This window comes from Sapajus apella, unplaced genomic scaffold (assembly GCF_009761245.1).
Source record: "Sapajus apella isolate SASKATOON/1434 unplaced genomic scaffold, GSC_monkey_1.0 scaffold44, whole genome shotgun sequence".
Lineage (NCBI taxonomy): Eukaryota > Metazoa > Chordata > Mammalia > Primates > Cebidae > Sapajus > Sapajus apella.
This window is the reverse complement of record NW_022436984.1, coordinates 18,473,570-18,494,117: the sequence shown is the minus strand read 5'-3', so window position 1 is coordinate 18,494,117 and position 20,548 is coordinate 18,473,570.

The following is a 20,548-nucleotide window of genomic DNA, read 5'->3' as shown; positions in this document are numbered from 1 at the left end:
GGGTAGGAATATAAAATGGTACAGCTATTCTGGAAAACTTTGATAGTTTCTTATCAAACTAAACATGCAATTACCAGAAGACCCAGCAACTGTACCCTCGGGTGTTTATCCCAGGAAAATGAAATGTTTTACGTTTACACAAAACCCTGTATATACATGTTTATAGCAACTTGATTCCTAATAGCCAACAACTGGAAGAACGCCAGATATCCTTCGATGAGTGAATGAGTTAAACCAACTGTGGTACATCTGTATCATGAAATACTATGAACAAATAAAAAGGAGCAAACGGCTGATACATGCAACAATCTAGATGAATCTCAAGGGGATTATGCTGATTTTTAAAAATCAAATTCCAGAAGGTGTCATATACTGTATAATATGATTTTGTTTGCATAAGATTTTTGAAAAGACAAAAGTACAGAAAATCAGGACAGATTGCCAAAGCTCCAAGGTTGCCAAAGCTTAGGGACGGGGTAGGGGTGGAGTGGGGTGGTAGCCGGCGGGGAGGTGGGTGTGGCTACAAAGGGCCAGGAAAAGGGATCCTTGTGGTGATGGAACTCTTCCATCTTGACTGTGGTGATGGATGCTACAGCCTCTCTAGGGATAAAATTGCATAGAAATTAATACACACATGGAAAACAGGTGAAATCTGAATCAGTTTAGTGGGTTGTATCAACATTAATTTCCTGATTGTGCTATTATTATACATAGTTTTGCACTGAGTTAGGGGAAACTGGGTAAAGGGTATTATTTCATAAAACTGCATGTGAATCTCTAATTATCTCAAAATAAAATGTTTAATTGAAAAACAAAACTGTAAAGAATTGTGCATGCCGGTGAAATACTATTTATTTATTTTTGTTTATTTGTTTATTATACTTTAAATCCTGGGATTCATGTGATGAACGTGCAAGTTTGTTACATAAGTATACATGTGCCCTGGTGGTTTGCTGCACCTATCAACCCATCATTTGGGTTTTAAGTCCCACATACATTAGGTATTTCTCCTAATGTTGTCCTTCCTCCATCCCCCACCCCCTGACAGGCCCCGGTGTGTGATGTTCTCCTCCCTGTGTCTGTGTGTTCTCATTGTTCAACTCCCACTTATGAGTGAGAACATGTGGTGTTTGGTTTTCTGTTCTTGCATTAGTTTGCTGAGGATGATGGTTTCCAGCTTCATCCATGTTCCTGCAAAGGACATGAATTCATTCTTTTTTATGACTGCATAGTATTCCATGGTATATATGTACTACATTTTCTTTATCTAGTCTATCTTTGATGGACATTTGTGTTGGTTCCCCATCTTTGCTATTATAAATAATGTGGCAATAGACATACATGTGCATGTGTCTTTATAGCAGAACGAGTTATAATCATTTGGGTATATACCCAGTAACGGGATTGCTGGGTCAAACAGTATTTCTAGTTCCTTGAGGAATCACCACATTGTCTTCCACAATGGTTGAACTAATTTACACTCCCACCAACAGTGTAAAAGTGTTCCTATTTCTCCATAGCCTTGCCAGTATCTGTTGTTTCCTGACTTTTTAATGATTGCCATTCTAACTGGCATAAGATGGTATCTCACTGCGGTTTTGATTTGCATGTGAAATACTATTTCTATAGTAAGTATTCTAGAAGCACATTCACAGCTGCTTAAATATCAGATAATTCATTATAGCATGGCTTGTCATAGCAAAAGACCGGGAGCAACTTAAATATGTCCATCTATAGGGTACCAGTTAAAGTGCATTACATCCATGAAATGGAATGCTATGTAATTTGTAAATAAAATGAAGAAGCTCTTTATGTACTGATATAGAAAGAGTCCAGGGATATATTGTGGGTGGTGGTGGCGGGGGGGGGAAGGCAAAATGAAGAACAATGGATACAGAATGATATAATTTGTATTTTTAAAAAATTACTTGGAGATATATATATATATATATATTTTTTTAAATCTCTAGAAGTATATACAAGAAACTGATAACAGTAGCTACCTGTTTTGTTCTGTCATTTTTGAGGAGAGGAGCACAAATTTAAAAATTAAATGAGGAGAGATTAAGGTCGGAGGGAGGCAGCGAAGAGGGCCCCACTCTATGTGAGCGCCTCAATCAAGAAGCACTTATTCGGATGAATTTCCTCTCAACCGATGCCACCCCAAAAGAAGAACGCTGGTGTCTTTCACATTCATTCGACAGTTACAACCCTCTAGGATGTGCACCTCTGCTATTTCCCTGAATTTTTAATGGACGTTGTGTCTGTGGAGCTGGGGCTTGGCGCCTTCACCACCTCACCATGGCTGTCTATTGATCTGCCTCCTGTCACCACCCTGCCTGTGCCTGACTCTCTTCATCTATCCCTAGGGTGTCCATCCCAGGCCCTTATGTCAACTGAGCCCTGCGTAGCCTTCAGCTCCTGGCCTGCCCCAGCAGGAGCATTCACCTGTATTATAGCATCATTTTTGTGGTTTAGAATAGGCTCAACCTACTTACACCTCCGGTGGGTCATGCTGTCCCCCTCCACTTTGTGCCTTTGCACATGTGGCCCTCTCGCCCTACAACCACAAAGTAGACCTCCCTCTTCATTGGTTCAATAAATATTTATTAAGCACCTACTATATGTCAGGTACTGTGTGAGAAATGGTAGGTACTGGAGAACAAAACAGACTAAAACACCTGTTCTCATTGAGTTTGTAATGGTTTTAGGTGAAATGTCTGTTTCAGAAAAACGACCTCCTGAGCAGTGTGGCTGCCCCTCCTCTGTAACTGCTGTGGCCCTGTACTTCCGCATCTGTGTCTGGGACAGGACTCCCTGGGTGGATCTAATGGGGTGACACTTTCACACTGCGGAGGGACCTTCCTTCCACATACTGGCCCAGCTGGCAGGCTTACCTAGGCCCTGCCCTAACCAGGAGATTAGCTCATTTCATAGAATTATTTGGAACACTAAGTGAGATAATTGGTTGCAAACTGACCAGCACAGTGCCCGAGGCAAAGAAGAATGCATTTGTATTCACCGCAGTGTGGCATAGGGATTACACACAAGGATTTGGAAATCAGGCAGGGCTCAAACCTTAGCAAATCACTCATTGTGACTTTGTGCAAGCTACTTAATTACTCTAACTCAGTTTCCTCATCTGTCAAATGGGGACTCATTATAACAGCTAAAATGTTTGTAAAATGTAGTGTGCACATTTTTAAAAGCACCATGCATCAGTGTCTCTTCAATTCTCACAAATATCCTGTGATTTAGCATCCCTATTCTACAGCTCTGTGAAGGCACCCACCGAAAATCACCTGGCTGGAAATGGTGAGCCCAAGCTGCCTAGTACCAGGGTGTGGGCACTTAACCCCTCCACACACCCAAGCCTTTCCAGCGGCATCTACCCCAACAGGCCGTGGGAAGAGTTAAATGAGATGGCACCCAGGAAGCAAGAGGGCACCATGTCCAGCACGTAAGTGATCCATAAATGTTCACAGTGTTCAGTACTGTTATTGCTATTAATTTGCTTAGTGGTGAAATAGTTTCACCATCTATTTGGAGAAAGATGAATGGATAAAGATTTAATTGAGGGAGTAAAGCATTTTGTCTTGTCCAGTCAGAGCAGAAGAAAGAGCAGCCCAGTGTCAGAGAGCTCAATCAAGGCCGGCTCCAAGACAATTATTTTTCCACAAATGTTTCCACAGTGGCCTGCACTGTCTAAGGCAGAAAAGTGGATGCAGCAGAACCTTGGTGGATCCTTATGACCTGGGCAGAATGGGATCAATCCCAAGCTTTATAAAGCAAGCTGACCTCCTGCCTAGGTCATCAATCCACCCAACCGCAGGTATTTCCTGAGACCCTCCTATGTCCACGCTGCAAGGAGGAAGGGATAGGAGGGTGGCATGGGTGCTATCGAAGACCTCACAGAAGCATGAATGATAGCCGGGCCAGCTCTCAGAAGCACTTCGAGACAACGCACAGGCATGAGATGTTAAACAATGCTGCCTGCCATGTGTGCACCTCCAAACCGACCACCAGCCCTAGGGCCCAGCTGGCAGACCCATGTTATCCTTGCTCTCTTTATTCAACCCCAGCCTCTATTGTGGCCCAAGATCCTCCCAAACATGGCGGTGGGTGACGTTCAGGGCAGGTTCAGTTCCCGTGACATTGGGAAAATGGGCTGTGTTTCCGAATTGCTCTCCTCAGAGTCTACCCATCTGGAAGGGTTTTTTGCCTGATGTCGTGAACTTTGGTCAAACTCCTGGCTCTAGTCTCCTTCATCACCCAGCTAGTCTTTGCCACTCCCCAAGTGTCACCCAGAAGCAGACAAAGCCAGCAGGCAGGCTCACATTGGGCATTCCTTGAAACTGATGGCTTAAATATCCATTAAACATCTGGAGGAAACAGCAAGAGCCCTGGGTGAAGGGCAGGGAACACTGCTCAGACTCGCCCCTCACCATTCAGCAAAGCAACAGATCTGCAGTGAACAGACGCTGCTGCCACTGTTCGTAGCCACCATCACCACCTGGAGACGGGTCAGCGGCTGCCAGCTGCAACTGGAGCACGTGCCTTTTACGGCTTACCAAACTATTCCTTCCAACTGGTTACAAAGCCCTCCTTGAGAGCACCTCCTTCATTCCACACATATTTATTGATCACCTGCCAGGGGCTGGGGACACTACAGTAAATCAAATAGTCAGTAGCCCCTTTGAAAAATTTTATTTATTTTACAAACAAATGTGGGAAGCACCGTTCTAAATACTCTTCAAGATTCACTTATTTTAGCCTCATTTATAGCCCTTTGAGGTAGGTACTGTTATTACCCCCATTTTCCAGGTGGAACAACTGAGGGACAAAGTTAAATAACTTAAATGGTGAAGGAGGATTTAGACCTGGGTGATTGGGCTCCTTAGTCTATATGCTGAACCCCGAAAGACAAATATCCTTTCCCCTAATCCATCCCATGTGTTGCCTCTTGTGGACTGGCACCTCTTAACCTAGAAATGTTCTCGAGGCAGGGCTGGGCTCTCAGTTTTCCTCTAAATGAGCAGATAACAGGGCTGGAGCTCCCTCCCCCACCTCCTCCGTGGTGATTGGGCAAAGATGGTGCAGGGCTTCACTTCCAAATCTTGTGGGCTCAGTTCTTTAAGGGGAAACTTTGAATTTGGGGCTAGCATGAAGTAGAAATTCTGGGTACCCACCTGAGACAGGCTCCATTCCTAGAAATCTGATATGACTGGGTCCCTGGTCCATACCCTGGCAGGCTCCAGCCCTCCTTAGGTGACAGAGGGCTCCCCAGAACCTGAGAGGAATGGGCTTCCCCCCCCCCACTCTCGAGGGTAGTTTTCTCCTTCTTCCCCTCTTCTCAGCCTCTATTTCCAGGTCACCTTCCAGCTCCTCTGAGCTCACCACAGGCCTGGATAAGCCAACCAGAGCTGGGTTTGGAGAACCTGGAAATGAGGGGTTTGAACCTCTGCCTCATCTCCTCAAACTGCACAGAGACAGTTCCCCAGATCTTTACCCTAAATGTTTCCATGGTGCAGCTCAACCCCACCCCATTCCTGCAGCCGCTGCTGACCTCATATCCATGAGAATAGTCCATCCCATCATCCTCTAATACTCCTCCCACCTTCTGACAGTTCTTATGCCTCCTCCTTCCACAAAGCTCTGTTCCTGAACAGAACACACCTCTCTTATTCCCCAAGACCCATCTCTTGTTTAGTCTATAAAATCTGTCAATTTTTTTCCTTAATAAGAAGAATCCCTCAAGAGCATCAAGTGAAATAATATAGATGGTTTAACTTATTGATAAGATTAAACTAATACCACAGTGTACTCGAGTAACACATGTGCCCACTTTGAAGCAACCTGACAAAGCAGGGTATGTGTCATACTAATAAGATATTAAAATAATGCCACGTGTGCATAACACTTTCTGTGGTGCTTTTTGTATCTTACTGGCTCATCAAAACAGCCTTTTGCAATGTCTGGTGCAAATATCCTCATCCCCTTCTGATGGATACATAAACAGAGGCTCATAAAGGTAGGTTGACTTGCCTGGAGTCACATAGTCTCTTAGGGATGCTGTGTTTCCTGAGTCAGCACGTGGGTCTGTGGCCTCTTCTCGAATTAACTCCCAGGTCAAAGAGGGAACGAGAGACCCCTTTGTAGTCTAGACTCTGCTGAGAGGAAAGGACAGGCCTACCATGAATAGGGAAATCAGAGCCAGACATCTTGAAAGCAGAGGGACGGTGGTCTTGTCTGGCTTGGAGACCCCCGCCCAGCCAGTGGGATGTATGGAGGGTCACCAGTTAGAGAATTTCAGTGCTCTGCTTAGGTTCGTGACACAGAGAACTTGGGGTGATCCCTCTGTTTCCGTCACTCACTTATTCTGCAAACACCCTGTGCTGTGCTGGTGAGGTCCTGTGGTGAAGACATGATTACCATCTTGTGCCAAATCCCTCTTATCCCAGCCCCAGCACAACACTGAGTAAGCAAAGGCTGCCCTCTAAACAGCCAGGCCCAAAAGGTACAGCTCTCCAGAATGTGCCGGAGGTAGGAGGGAGGGCAAGGGAGTTGGGGAAGGGAGACCAGAGCACTTCTGCAGGGCGCCTGGAGGAGCCCCAATCGTTCATTTTCCCTTCAGTTTTTATTTTCTGTGTCTCCAGTTATGACTCTTTCACAATAGGAACAAATTGAGGCAGGAGCCAGACCTTGTGCCCTCCGAGCGGCCCTGGATGAATGGAACATCATGGATGGGAGGCATCCACTGCCCAGCTGAAGTTGCTTGCCTCCCCAGAGACACCCCCGCTCCGGATAACAGATCATACAACAGGAAGCCCCACACGTGACGGCCTTTCAGCACTTTGTCCAGAGTGAAAAGAACAAGCCACAGAACCTGCACCTAGGTTCAGAAGCCCTCCACTTTGCCCCTTGTTCTATCCCACACACGTTATGGGCAAGTCACTGAATGTCCTGAGCCCTGAACCCTCCCTAAGTCTCAGCTGCTGCGAAGATCCAAAGCAGATGGTGGCCAGGAAGGCTTCTCACAATAGACAAATGCCAAGGGTTGGGATTATTGTCTTTCCATCAGCATCTCCAGTAAATACTTAGATTTGTCTGGTCCTTTTCCTCCCTACTAACTCATGCTGCCTCCTGGCACCCAGGGCAGCAGCTGGTAGATGGTGAGTACTGATATGCATTTGTTCTTGAAGGAACCAGCAATTCTCTGTACACTCCTGTCTGCATAACACCCCACCTGCTTTCCACAACAACAGAAACAAGCTGAGGATGTTGCCAGAGTCCGTGTTCTTGTAAGTTCCTTGTGCCTGAGATTCCTACAGCCAGACATCATTCTCCATGCTACGTCCTCCCCTTGGCCAGCTCTAGACCTGCGCTGTCCCATTCAGTAGCTGCTTGTGTCTCCTGAGCACTTGAAATGCAGCTGGCACACCTGAAGAACTGGAATTTCATTTCATTTAAATAAATTCGCTTTAAAAACTGATAGTGGTTTCAGTTACTGGGGAGTTGTATGGAACAGCTTGGGCATGTGGATCTACTTTTTCAACTGTCAATTTGATGAAATCTAAATATGATCAAGTATTTCAGATGACGATCTAGTGCCTGAATTGAAAGGTACTATAAGTAAAATATACATAGGATTTCAAAGATTAGTAAACAAAAGCAAAGTATCTGTTTCCCAATTTTTTGTATTGATTACATATTGAAAAGAAAATGTTTTAGATATATTGAGTTAAGTGGAATATGTAATTAAAATTAATGTTGCCTGCTTCTTTTTATTTTTTAATGTGGCTTCTAAAAATTTTTAATTTCGTGTATGTTTTGCATATTTCTATTGGACAGTGCTGATCTAGACCAGCTATCTCAGTCCTCTTGGGCTGCTGTAATAAATTACCATGGGCTGAGTGGCTTAAAAGGCAAACATATTTCTTACAGTTCTGGAGATTGGGCTTTCAAGATCAGGACACCAGCATGGCCGGGTTTCGGTGAAAGCTTTCTTCCAGGTTCCAGACTGCTAACTTCTCTGTGTCCTCACATGGCAGAGGGAAAGCTAGAGAGCTCTCTGAGGTCCCTTTTTTATTTTTATTTTTATTTATTTATTTATTGAGATGGAGTCTCGCTCTGTCACCCAGGCTGGAGTGCAATGGTGCAATCTCAGCTCACTGCAACCTCCGCCTCCTGGATTCAAGCAGTTCTCCTGCCTCAGCCTCCTGAGTAGCTGGGATTACAGGCGCACACCACCACGCCCAGCTAATTTCAGTATTTTTAATAGAGACGGGGTATCACCATATTAGTCAGGCTGGGCTTGAACTCCTGACCTCATGATCCACCCACCTCAGCCTCCCAAAGTGCTGAGATTACAGGCGTGAGCCACCACACCCAGCCAGGGTCCCTTTTATAAGGGCACTAATCCTGTGCATGAGGCTCCACCCTCATGACCCAAGCACCTGCCTAATGCTCCACCTCCTAATACTGTCACTTTGGGGGTTAGGATTTCAACATATGAATTTTGTCGGGGACACAAACTTTCAGTCCATGGCACACTTCTTTCCTCCAAAACAAGTAAAAAGGTGGAAGGGGGATTTGGAAAGCAGCAAAAGGAACTCTAGAGGAAAGAAAGATCCCAACAGATCTAAGACAGGATCTTTATTCTGTTATAACGCAGCAAGTATGTGCTTACCATGTGCCAAGCATGTTGCAAGAACTCACTTAATCCTCACAACAGCCCCATAGAGGAAGTCCATTGTTATCTCTGCTTTACATACGAGGAAGCTGAGGTACAGATAGGTTAAGTAATTTGCCCAAGGTTACTGGGCTAGTAAGTGGCAAATTCAGAGTTTTTCACCCGGTCTGTCTCTAGAGCCTGAGGTCTGAACTCCCACGTAGACTGCTTCTAATTTTAGGCTATTGCGATCAATCCAATCCTCTTGTGTATCAGTGTCAGGCTGAATTCCACTCTCCCTCTGTCTAAATATTCATGGCTTCACTTCGCTCTCCGGGTGTCTCCTGTGAGGCTCACATTCCTCCCTGCGGCGGCTGATTCAGTCCCCACGTTGTCTAGAGTCACCCACCAGTCCACTTGCCAGTCCAGGCCTGGGCAGAGCGCCCTTGGCATCCCTGGAAGAGCCTTCTGGATGGAGGATAGGAGCTTTTCTGAGCCCTTCATAATAAAATGTAATCTGAGAAAATGGACAGCGATGACAAGTCACTTTTGGGGTGGAAAGGGGATTCACAAGGAGAGATGAAGGGGAAGAGGGGAGAGATTTGTTACTGCTCACACAAAGTATTACAGATGTAGGGGCTGCAAGCTTGTCCTTCGGACAGGTAAGAAGCAGTGGCCAAGGCAGTGAGTGAGAGGCCTTCTCTGAGCTATGTGTTGCAGCACAGGTGACTCCAGATGAGCAGGATGCCATGGGGTCTAATATGGTGAGATGGACACCATGCTGGGGATGTAACCCCCCAGGCTTACTTCCCGGGAGCGACAGTCAACCTGTGTTAACATATCCTTCCCTTCTACTTTGCTCACCCAAATATCTGTTCCTAGGCATCTCAACACCACTCCTTCCCTGCCAGGGCCCCACACCCAAGTTTTGCCACCTGCGTCTTCAGGGACCAGAACAGGCACGCATGATATCTACTTCCACAGGGGAGTCAGATAAGGCGAAGGGATCCCTCACCAGGATGTGGCTTGCAAAAATGTCTAAGTGGATGGGTGAGAGACAGACTGAGGCCTGTGCCCACTCAGGTTCTCCTTCTCCTGCCGAGGGCAGAGGAACGGCCCTGCCCGACAGGTGCGGCCCAGCCAGCAGCCGACAGCCTACCTTGCTGCCATAGAGGGACCAGGATGGGAGGCAGGGCTTGGCCAGACCCTCTGAGGACCACTCATTCCTGGTTGAGACCACTCAGGCCTTCAACAGGAAAGGTTTTAATTTGTAGAAACTTCTGCAGAAACTTGGGCCAGAGAAGCTCCAGCTTGTTGGGGAGAGAGGCTGAGAGCTGAGTGGAGCAGCTCCTGGTTGCCTTCCAGAAGCATCCCTCACTGTTTTCTGAGACACAAAGTCCTGAAGCCTTTGCTCACCCAGGGACAGTCAGCAGCAACCATCATGGGGACAACAGATAGTGTGACCAGATGACCCTACCAGCTAGAAGTAAGGTTGGAAATAGAAATTCAAGTTGGCAAACACAGACTGAGCATGCAGTATGGTGCCAGGCTCCCGCGACCAAGAATAAGATTTCCCATTATGCAAGGCAGAGCCAGGGGCACTGTTTATTAAAAGAGATACCACCTTGGGGAAGAGGCAGAAAAAAGACCCTGGGCCTGAGGAGCTGAGATGCCCGTTGTGGAGATGGCATCGGAGCTGGATCGTGAGGAACAGGAGTATTCCAACAGAGGGGGCTGGGGAAGGCATTGCCGACAGGGGGAACAGTGCAAGCAAAGGCAGAGAACTGGAAAGTCATGGACATGGGTCAGGCAGTGAACAGTCAGCCAGCCAAGATGAGTGGGAGATGCAGCTTGGATGGAAGGTGGGCAGAACCTTGTAGGCACCTGGGTGTGTCTTACAAAAATCTGGAATTTCTTCTATGGGAAATACAAGGCATCACAGGTTGACACGCAGAGGGACTCAGTGTTGAAGGAGGTAGCTAGAGATCAGATGAAGAAAGGCAGGTGAGCAGGAGGGAAGAAAGCAGGAAATGATGCCCCGTGAGCTTCCATAGTCACCGTCCTCCGTCAACAGCACATTGGACAAGGCCTCAGATTTCAAAATGTTCAAATATGTCCATTGGTGGTCACTGTTTGAGACCTCTCTCAAGGTTCCATACTTTGTGGCACCTGGGCACCTGGCAGGGGGTGGAGGCGCTGCTGAGGAAGGTAATCAACTCCAACCTGAAGCAGGACGCAACTGTCCTGCCAAGTGGGTGGCAACAGGTGACCCTGAGCACAAACTCTTCACGTCCATTGCTTCTCCACCAGCTGCATGCAGTTCCCCCAAGTTCCACTCAGCTGGCCTCTGACAGCTCTGACAGCAAAGTTTTGCCGTGTGAAGCCCAAATTCAGCCTATTTTCAACAAGGAGGGGAAACAAAGCTACATAGAACTGGAGAGTGAACAGGTCATACGAGAGACTCTGCGGCTCTTGTCATGTTCATAGTAGACAAAGCCATTCATTCTAAAGAAGGAGTCAAAGATTTCATGGTTTTGTTTTATTTAAGTTATTCATGCATTTATTTTAGGAAACCAAATGTGAATTCAATGCTAACTTCCCTCAATTCTTCTTCAGTCATTTGCTTTAGGAATACTTCGGGAGAATAAAATAATTCCGCAGTTTGGTTGAGTTAAAAGTTCCCCAGGAGGGCCATTTTCTTCCTCTCCCCTCACTGCGATTTCTGAGCCCACAGCGGAGGGCCTGGGGGAGGAGTTGAGGCATTTGGGCATCTTCTCTTCACGACCAGCACCAGCAGCCAGGGTCCCCCTGTCCTCCCCCCATTTCCGTTCCGTTCACCGTGAATGGCAGATTCCTCTGTCCGGGTCGGGTTTCCAATCACCATAGAAACAAACTGGAGGCAGTTTCATTAATCATTTAGAGCACAAGAAGTCTAGGTCAGTCTGATTGCAGCATATAGGGTATCATCTCTGGGCCACATGGGACTCAGTCGATTTGAATTAAAAAAGATTAAGCTGCTCTGGGCTGCCTGGCCCCATCAGTTTAAGTTCTCATGTAACAGTGGTCTCTGGAGCCATATGGATTAGTGAGTGAAGCTATGCATTTATGTGGCAGGATTCGGTGAAACATTAGATGGCTGCAGGTGTCTGAGGGGAAGAGGACAGGGATCACATACAGGTTTTTTTTTTATACTTGTTGCTGTTCTTTTGAAACTGGAAACAATAACTCAGTTTTATTTCTCCAGTGACAGTTACCACTCTTGCTGACCATGAAATGGTACATTTGTTACCCGGGTGGGGTTTATGGTTCACAATGAAATGGTCGAAATGGTCTGTGAGGAACCCTGAGAAGGCTGTGTTCTCTACCTTCTCCAGGGTGGCAGATGAGGATGCTGACTTTTTTTTTTTCTTTTTTCTATGGAGTGGCAAGAAACGCATCAAATAAATATTGATGACATTTTAGTTTTGCTCGAATCAAGATTTATGAGCCCCAGGAAATTGACTTAGAGGCAGCTACAAATCAATGTGGCTCTGAAAGAGTTGCGTAGGGACCCCTCAAAATGAGTGCCCCCCTTCCAAAGTACCTACCTTATTTATGGGCCTCTCTGGGACTTCAAAGAAGGTCAGTAACTTAGGCCAGACCGTTTTATTGCTCATGGAGCTAAGATGTTTTAGGAGGAAGATGCAGGTTACAGTGTATTAGGAAGCCTGTCTTGGGCGGTGGGCAAGAGCTTTCTGCATATTGAACTGTCAGTCTAAAACTTACCACACTCTGGCTTCCCACAGAATCATTCCTAAATCTTCTCAGCAGACCTGGTATGGTCGGAAGTCTCTGGTGATAAGCCCAAAGTAGAAAGAACTTTTGTGCTCTCCTCCCTGCAGCCCACTTTGGAGCCATTGCCTTGGACTAACAAGGAGGCAGCCGGGCCTGGTAGGAATCAGTTACAGGGTTCTGTGGGGTGTTGCCACAGGCCAACTAGTTCCAATTTGGCATCTTGTTTTTCTTCACTGTGACAGTGATGATCCTGTGTGCTTTGCTGAGAATGCCAGAAAGCAGGGACGGGTCTGGACTCTGTGTCCAGCCCATCTTAATGGCCTTTGTTCAGCAGGAGCAGCTCATGGTGGTGGAGAAGCCTGGAGTCGGGAAACCAAGTTCTCAAGCCAGCCATGCTACTGCCGCCTGGCGGTGTCTCTTTGGGCAAGTCATGCTGCTTTCTGGGCCTTTATTTTCCCATCTCTGAGTTAAGAAACTTGACCATCTTCTTCCAGTTCCAAGGTTCTAAAATCCATTCCCACTCATTGAGCACTTGATGGGTTATGAAAGAGGAGAAAATATGGCTCCAGTGTCTGGGAGTCTGTGTGGTGGGACAGGGGCAGAGCCGGCATGAGCACAAATCTTCTTATCTAGCCTCGGTCAATCTTTTCTTCCTCTGAACATCACAGCACATCCAGACTGGACTCACAATGCAGTATCCAGTAGTCATCTGTCTGCTGCAATTGCCAACATTGGCGTGGGTGATAACCTTGGCTCGCCAAGTGGCCGGCAGCCTTGCTGGGGCAGGACCGTGCCCTCAGAACCCCATTCCACCTGGTAGAGGGCTGAGCCCCTAGAAGACCAGAGCTCTATTAACTGCCAGACGTTGTTGAGAGAGAAGAAAGAAGATGGAACACAGGAAACAGGGGAGTAAATTTCCCATGAGAAAGCACCAACAGAGACTCTACAGAGAGGATATAGTAAACTGATTTAGAACCCACATGAGGGTGCTGGAATTGTGGATTTGACTTGCTAGCGGTGACTTTCAGCAAGCTGTTTAATGGCCGAAAGCCTCAGCACAGCAGGAAGATCCCAACTGCTGGGGTTGGATGTCCTGGGTACCCCGTCTCTGTCACCTGCTACTTAGTGCAAGCTTAGTCAAATGGCTTAATGTGGGGGGCTCTCTGATCCCTCCAGGATTTTGTTTCAAGAAGGAAGGACTTAAATTTGCAGCCACCGGGAGAGCTGCCTGCTGAAAGTCCTCAGCTGTCAGCCTCCTAGAGGGATTGCCTCAGCCTGAGAGAGTGATTTGCCCAGGGTCAGGCTCCCTTCCAGGACAGCCTGTTTCCAGTGAGTGACCAGGACAGGGATCCCCCAGTGCCTTGGAACAGCTCTGCAAGGCAATCCTAGCTTCAGGGGTGAGACCCTCATTTGAACTGAACGGAAGCTCAGCTTTTTCCTCTGCACAATCCTGCTTCCATGCCTTCCTCCTTTCACAGGTATTCATCCCCCAAAGCACTCTCTAAAACACATCCTGCCTGCTCATTGCTAATTTCCATCTCAGAGTTGCTTCACAAGAAACCTCAACAGTGACATTTTACAACTCTGAATCACATGTCCTCATCTACAACACAGACAATGACGGTGCCTAGCCCACAGGGCTGGGTGCAGTTTAAATGAGATAATCCATGTAAAGCATTTCACTCATTTCCTGGCATAATGAAATCATACTATGGACGAGATATATATTTGCCTAATACAAACTATTTTGCAGATAAAGTGAGTTTGATTTTGAAGAATGATTATAAATCAGAACCCTGGTTTTTAGCTGGGCACATGACCGCTCAGAATGAAAAGGATTTTTGCCAGCTCTTCCAGAAGTTAGATGTGTTTACATGATTAAGTTCTGACCAATGAGATATATTTTTAAATGGCATATGTAATTCCCAGAGAATGTCCTTAAAGATAGGAAGCCTGCCATCTGTCTTTCTGTTCTCCTTGCTAAAATATGGATGTCATGGCTGCAGCTCCAGCAGCTATCTTGGGCCATAAAGTGACCTTGGAAATGGCAACCAGGCACACCAGAGCATCAGGACAGAAGAATCGTGGGTCACCCTTACCAGCCCTGGAGCGCGTCTAGACTAGCATATGGGAGAGAAACACGCCGCTGTCGTTTTGAGTTTTCTGTTAATTGTATACAAACCTAATCCTAACTTTACACAGAGGGACTTCCAAGTGTGTAAAGAGACCATGAGCAAAGGCTCAGATGGTTATGGAGCGTTCACAGAACAGTAAAGAGACCAGCCAACGGATAATAACAGTAATCCTTCATGTTCATATTGTGCTTTGCAGCTAATGTTCATATTACGCTTCGAACTTTCAAATTCTTTGCCATTCCATCTCCACAAGTCCAGAAGAGGAATTTATTACCTTGATTTATCTTGAAATTTATTATCTTTGCAAATAAGGTCCCAAGGTCATACAAATAGGAAGCAACAGAGTCAAAGCCAGAACTCAGATTTCGGAGGCCAGAGCATGGGTTTCCTCCATTGCACCAGACATATACCCTTGACAATTCACCCAAACCAATTTAGGTAACAACACTCTTGCCTAAAACTTGTGTCCGGTAAACATACAGTGGTGCATATGCAGCAGGACGGTTTTAACTGTTTTTAAGTCATCTCGTACTCTTTAATGTTCTGTTATTGACATTAATTGTACACCTACAATGTGATAGGCATCATGCTTCATCATGCCAAGTGCTTTGACACACGCTGATCTCCCGTCTTCCACAAATTAGCCCTTTATCCTACACTTCCAATTTCTGTTTTCTGCCATGCTTCTGCCTCCATAAGTCTTTTCTGGTGGCCTCAAGAAAATTAAGTCATTTCTTCATCCACTGCCCTCTCTTGCCTCACGAGGCAGCTCCCAGGTGGAGTCATGCAATACCCCTTTAACCAAATCTAGGTCAGTCCCAGAGAGAAGAAACCAGCTGGTTTCTGAAGGAGTCTCCTGTTTAGGCCAGGAAAAAGAAACATAGTTCTTACAAGTGAGTATGATGGTTAATACTGAATGTCAACTTAATTGGATTGAAGGATGCATAGTATTGTCCCTGGATGTGTCGCGAGGGTGTTGCCAAACGCAATTAGCACTTGAGTCAGTGGGCTGGGAAGGCAGACCCACCCTTAATCTGGTGGGTGCAAGCTAATCAGCTGCCAGTGAATATAAATAAGGCAGAAAAACGTGAAAAGGCGAAAGTGGCCTAGCCTCCCAGGCTTAATCATTCACCCATGCTAGATGCTTCCTGCCCGCAAACATCAGACTCCCAGTTCTTCAGTTTTGAGACTCAGGCTGGCTTTCCTTGCTCCTCAGCTTACAGATGGCCTATTGTGGGACCTTGTGATCGTGTAAGTTAATACTTAATAAACTCCATGTATAAACTCCATGAGGGATAGGAAACTATTATTTTCCCAGGGCTGCCATATATACACACATATATATAATCTCCTGACTAATACAGTGAGGGATAGGAAATTGTATTATTTTCCCAGGGCTACCATAACAAATTACCACAAACTGGGTGGCTTACAACAACAGGAATTTATTCTCTCACAGTTCTAGAGGCAAGAATTCCAAAATAAAGCTGTTGCCGCGGGTAGTTCCATCTGGGTGCTCAGAAGGAGCGTCTATGTCATGCCTCTCCCCCAGTATCTGGTGGCTGCCAGCAATCCCAGGCATTTCTCAGCTTGTAGAGACATCGCACCAATGTCTGCCTCCATTTTCGCATGGCATTCCCCCTGTGCCTCTCGCTCTGTGTCTAATAAACCTTCTCTTCTTGTGAGGACATCAGTGATGGGATTAGGGCCCACCCCTAATCTAGTATGACCGCATCTTAACTTGATTACACCTGCAAAGACCCTAATTCTGAGGAAGGCCACTTTCATAGGTACTAGGGTTAAGACTTCAACATTTCTCTTTGGGAGATACAGTTCAACCCATAACAAAAACCAAGCCGAAACTCTGCAGCCAGAGCGATGCATTTCTAATCCTGCTTGGTCTCACCACCCTTAAGACCTTGGGAAACTGAGGTAACCTGTTTGAAACTCAGATTCCTTCTCTGTGTGAAAAATCATAACAATATATAGGAGAGACATTGACAGGCTTAAATGAGAAAAAAAAATAAAAAGGTCAAACATCCAGCTCATTGTCTAATATGTACTGAGTGGTCTTTCCCTCCCTTCTCCAGGTGGATACCAAGAAAGAGCTGGGAGAGGGAGAGAGAGGGCTAAAGAGACTTTGTGTGATGGGGAAATACCACCTCAATCAACAAGATTAGAGTCATGGCTAAAACTCAGAATCAGCCTGGTAAAGCAGTGTAAGGGGGACCACTTGACAGAGGAGGACTACGCTTTCTGAAGGAGAGTGGGGAAGCTGGAAGTGACTGGTTTTCTGCAGCTGAAACAGGCTGGTGAATTCAGAGAAGGTATCATCAAAGTTTGTACACAAAGTCAATGGGACCTACTCCAGAAGTGAACTAATTCCTTCTGGGCCCAAGACTTCTGAAGAAAGGAGGAAGGCAATGTCAGGATGAGGGGAGAAAACCCAGGATCCAGAAGGGCAGGTCACGTCCGAGGACATGAGGAAGCGCGCACTGCTCAGCACTGGGCCACAGCAAATGCACCCGAGGGGCCATCAGAGTCAGACATGTTTAGGCCGAGGCCTTCCAGGTTCATCTCCTCACACCTGGGAGGGGCTCCTCAGTGAGGAGGAGCAGGGACGGCTGCTAGGTCAGGCCACAGAACCTCTCGCTGCTCCCGGCACCACCTGAGTGGGCATTGTGAATGTGCTGGCATTCTCACTTCCCACAGAGCCCCACGGTAAATAACTGAAGAAGTCCAGGGGAGGTGGTCAGATGCCCAGGAAGGATGGGGCAGGGAAGCAGAGAATGAGTTATCAATAGATGTCAGGCTGCATACTCACCTGGCCAGACCATACCAGGGTCCATGAGAAACATCAAACATTCCAGGGGCTTAGACAGAAGTGTTGATTGCCATCTTGCTTTGCCTAATCATGGGTGATGGTTGCTAACCCTCAAAAGTCAGCCTAGGCAAACCCTGAGCCACTCTCCCCAAAATCATCAACTTATCCTCATCCGTGTCCCCCATCCAAACTCCCTGCCGCTGCTCAGTCACTCAGTGAGGCCCCAGGTGTGGGGCCTCATTGCCATCTTTGAGTCCTCCCCACCCTTGCCCACAAGCCCTACATTCCATCACCTGAAGCCTTGTGCTCTGCTGTGCTACTCATGAGCTCCATGAAGACAAGGAGCATGCCTTACTTACCTTCTGTCCCCCACACGAGTGCCTAACACAAAGGCCTGCCCATAGTAGGTGTTCAATACAAGCAAATGCCGCCTCCCACTCCCCCGAGGCCCTCCCTAAGGCCTCCCTCAAAAGAAAAACAATCCTGTGTACAAGGCAGATAAGAGGAGTGTTTCCCTACAGGTTGAAGCTGAGAAGAGGGGAAAAAAGAAGGGAGGAGGTGGGGAGGGGTGGAAGGGAAGCAACTCAGTGGAAGGAGTTGGACAATTTGCCCAGGATTCAAGCTTATGTCAGAGTCTTCACAACATATCTTTTCACATCTGAGGGCAGGTGTCTTAGTCTGTTTTGTGTTGCTATAACAAAAAAATCCAAGACTGCGTAGTTTATAATGAACAGAGATTATTGGCTCACAGCTCTGCAGGGTGGGAAGCCCAAGATCGAGCCAACAGGGCTGGCAATGCTGACTCTAAGATGGGACCTCAAACACTGCATCTTCACATGGTGGAAGGTGGAAGAGCAGAGGCGAAAGGGGGCTGAGCTCATCCTTTTATAAAGACATGAATCCCACCCAAGAGGTCAGAGCTCCCATGACCTAATCACCTCTTAAATGTTCCACCTCTTAGCACCGTTACTATTGCAATTAAATTTCAGCATGAGTCCAGGCAGGCAAGTAGCTCTTGTCTACCTTGTTTGTAACAGAGTGTGGCAGCCAGCCTTTCGAGTTCCCTCCTGGGTCAGTCTCATTCCCAGAGTGGAGCCATGCCTTCCTTTTCTTCATGCCTCAAACACACACACGTGTGCCCACATATGGGTACTCTCTCTCTCTCTCTCTCTCTCACACACACACACACACACACACACACACACACACACACACACACACTGGATACTCAATTAATAGGCAATTAAGATAGGTTGATTCATATATAGTTGTCTTTCAGTATGTATGGGGGATTGGTTCCAGGACTCCCACATATACCAAAATTCACACATACTCAAGACCTGCAGTCAGCCCTGTGGAATCCAAGTGTGCAGAAAGGCAGCCCTTCATATACACAGGTTTCATGTCTGTTTCCATTCACGTTTGCTTAAAAACAAATGCATATGATTGGACTTTCACAGTTCAAACCCTGATGTTCAAGGATCCACTGTCCTACCAAACCCCACCATCAGCACCAGCAGGCACTGTGAGTGCAGGGATAACGTGGCTTTATTTCCCAATCCCATGTCCCTCTTCAAAGTCAGGGAGCTTCTCTGAAAACTGTAAGTGGACTCTCTGACCCTCTCCCTCAGATGATACCTCCCCACCCTGTCACACCTCCCAGTCCCAGGGTGGCCAGGTGTATGCAACATCTCAGGAGGCCATGGAAGGCAAGAACAGACCCCGTCTCCCTGCCCCAATCTCCCTACCCCCAGTCAATGACTCCGTTTAACCCCAGGATAACACTGTTTCGGGTAAGTATGGCCTTTCCCCAAGAGGTTGTTTCACTGCTCGAGCTCACCCTGGTAACCCTTGGTGGGAAACGTTGAAAAGTTTGGTCTCAGGCTCCAGGGCCCTTCGCACACAGAGAAGGTGCACGCGCCCTCTGGCTGCTGTCCCCACCACGTGGTTTTCACACCGTTTTGACCCAATTCCTCTGCCTCAGGGGCCTTCTGACAACATAAGAAATTCAGAGCTGAAAGACTTTAACCTGTCCAAACTTCAGCATGAAAGGGGACACATTATGCTGTATGACCTTGGGAAAATCACTTCACTTCGGGGCCTCAGTTTCCACACATGTAAAATGGGGATAAGGAAAGAACCCAGCTCCTGAGATTGACAGGAAGAGAGCATGAGATGATGCGCAGGATGCCCGTAGCCCAGTGCAGGACGTGCAGTGAGGGCTCAATATATGCCAGCTGCTATTTTTCTATATGTGTGTTTAGCAACGTTTTTGAATGGAATCCTATTGTGCATTATCTTTTGTAACTTTTTTTCACTCATTTAGTGTGAACATTTCCCTAGATTATTAAATATTCTTCAATTCATCTCAGGAGTTATGGTAATTTATTTAACCACTCTCAGAAGGATTATTCTGTAAACTGGTTTTTTAAACCCAGGCTCCCAGGTCAGAGTCACAAGGGTAGAGTGGGCATGGGGGTGGGTCCTCTGGAGCTCCTGACCCACCTGCCCCCCACCCCCAGTCATCACTGCGCTCTGCCTGCGCCCCCCTCCCCATCTTCAGCTGGAATCAATCATGCTCCCTTCCGGCCCTTCCCTCCTGCCCCATAACATCAATCAACCAACAGCCACCACTGTGTGCCCAGCCCAGTGCCAGCAATACAAGGAGCACCTGAAAGAAGAGAGGTTGCCCTGCCTTCAAGGACCCTGCTGTCTGTCTAGAGAGGCAAACTATGCACCTATCAGACAATCAGAGAATGGAGAGGTAGACAGGGATAAGGGTGTGGTGGGAACTGGTGTTCCTGGGAGCCCTGGCAACAGAGAGGGCCCTGCAGAGGAGAGAATCAGTGGGGAAATGTGCACAATGACCAGCTGGACACTGAGTCGGGAGAGCATGGGGCGGGGGCTGATTAGAGGTTAGAGTTAGACAGAAGCACAGTTGTGAGCCCTCGTGGGGTTACAGTCCTGCTGGGGTCTGGGCTGATGGAGCATGCTGGATTGTGGGGCCCCAGCTCAGAACTAATGCCCCCAGTGGCTAGGGGCAATCATTTCGAAATGAAGGTAATGATCCAATTAGTGGTTATCCATCAAGTTCAGTTATCTCTCCTTGGGCTGCGGAGCAGAGAAGCTGAGTAAACATGTGCC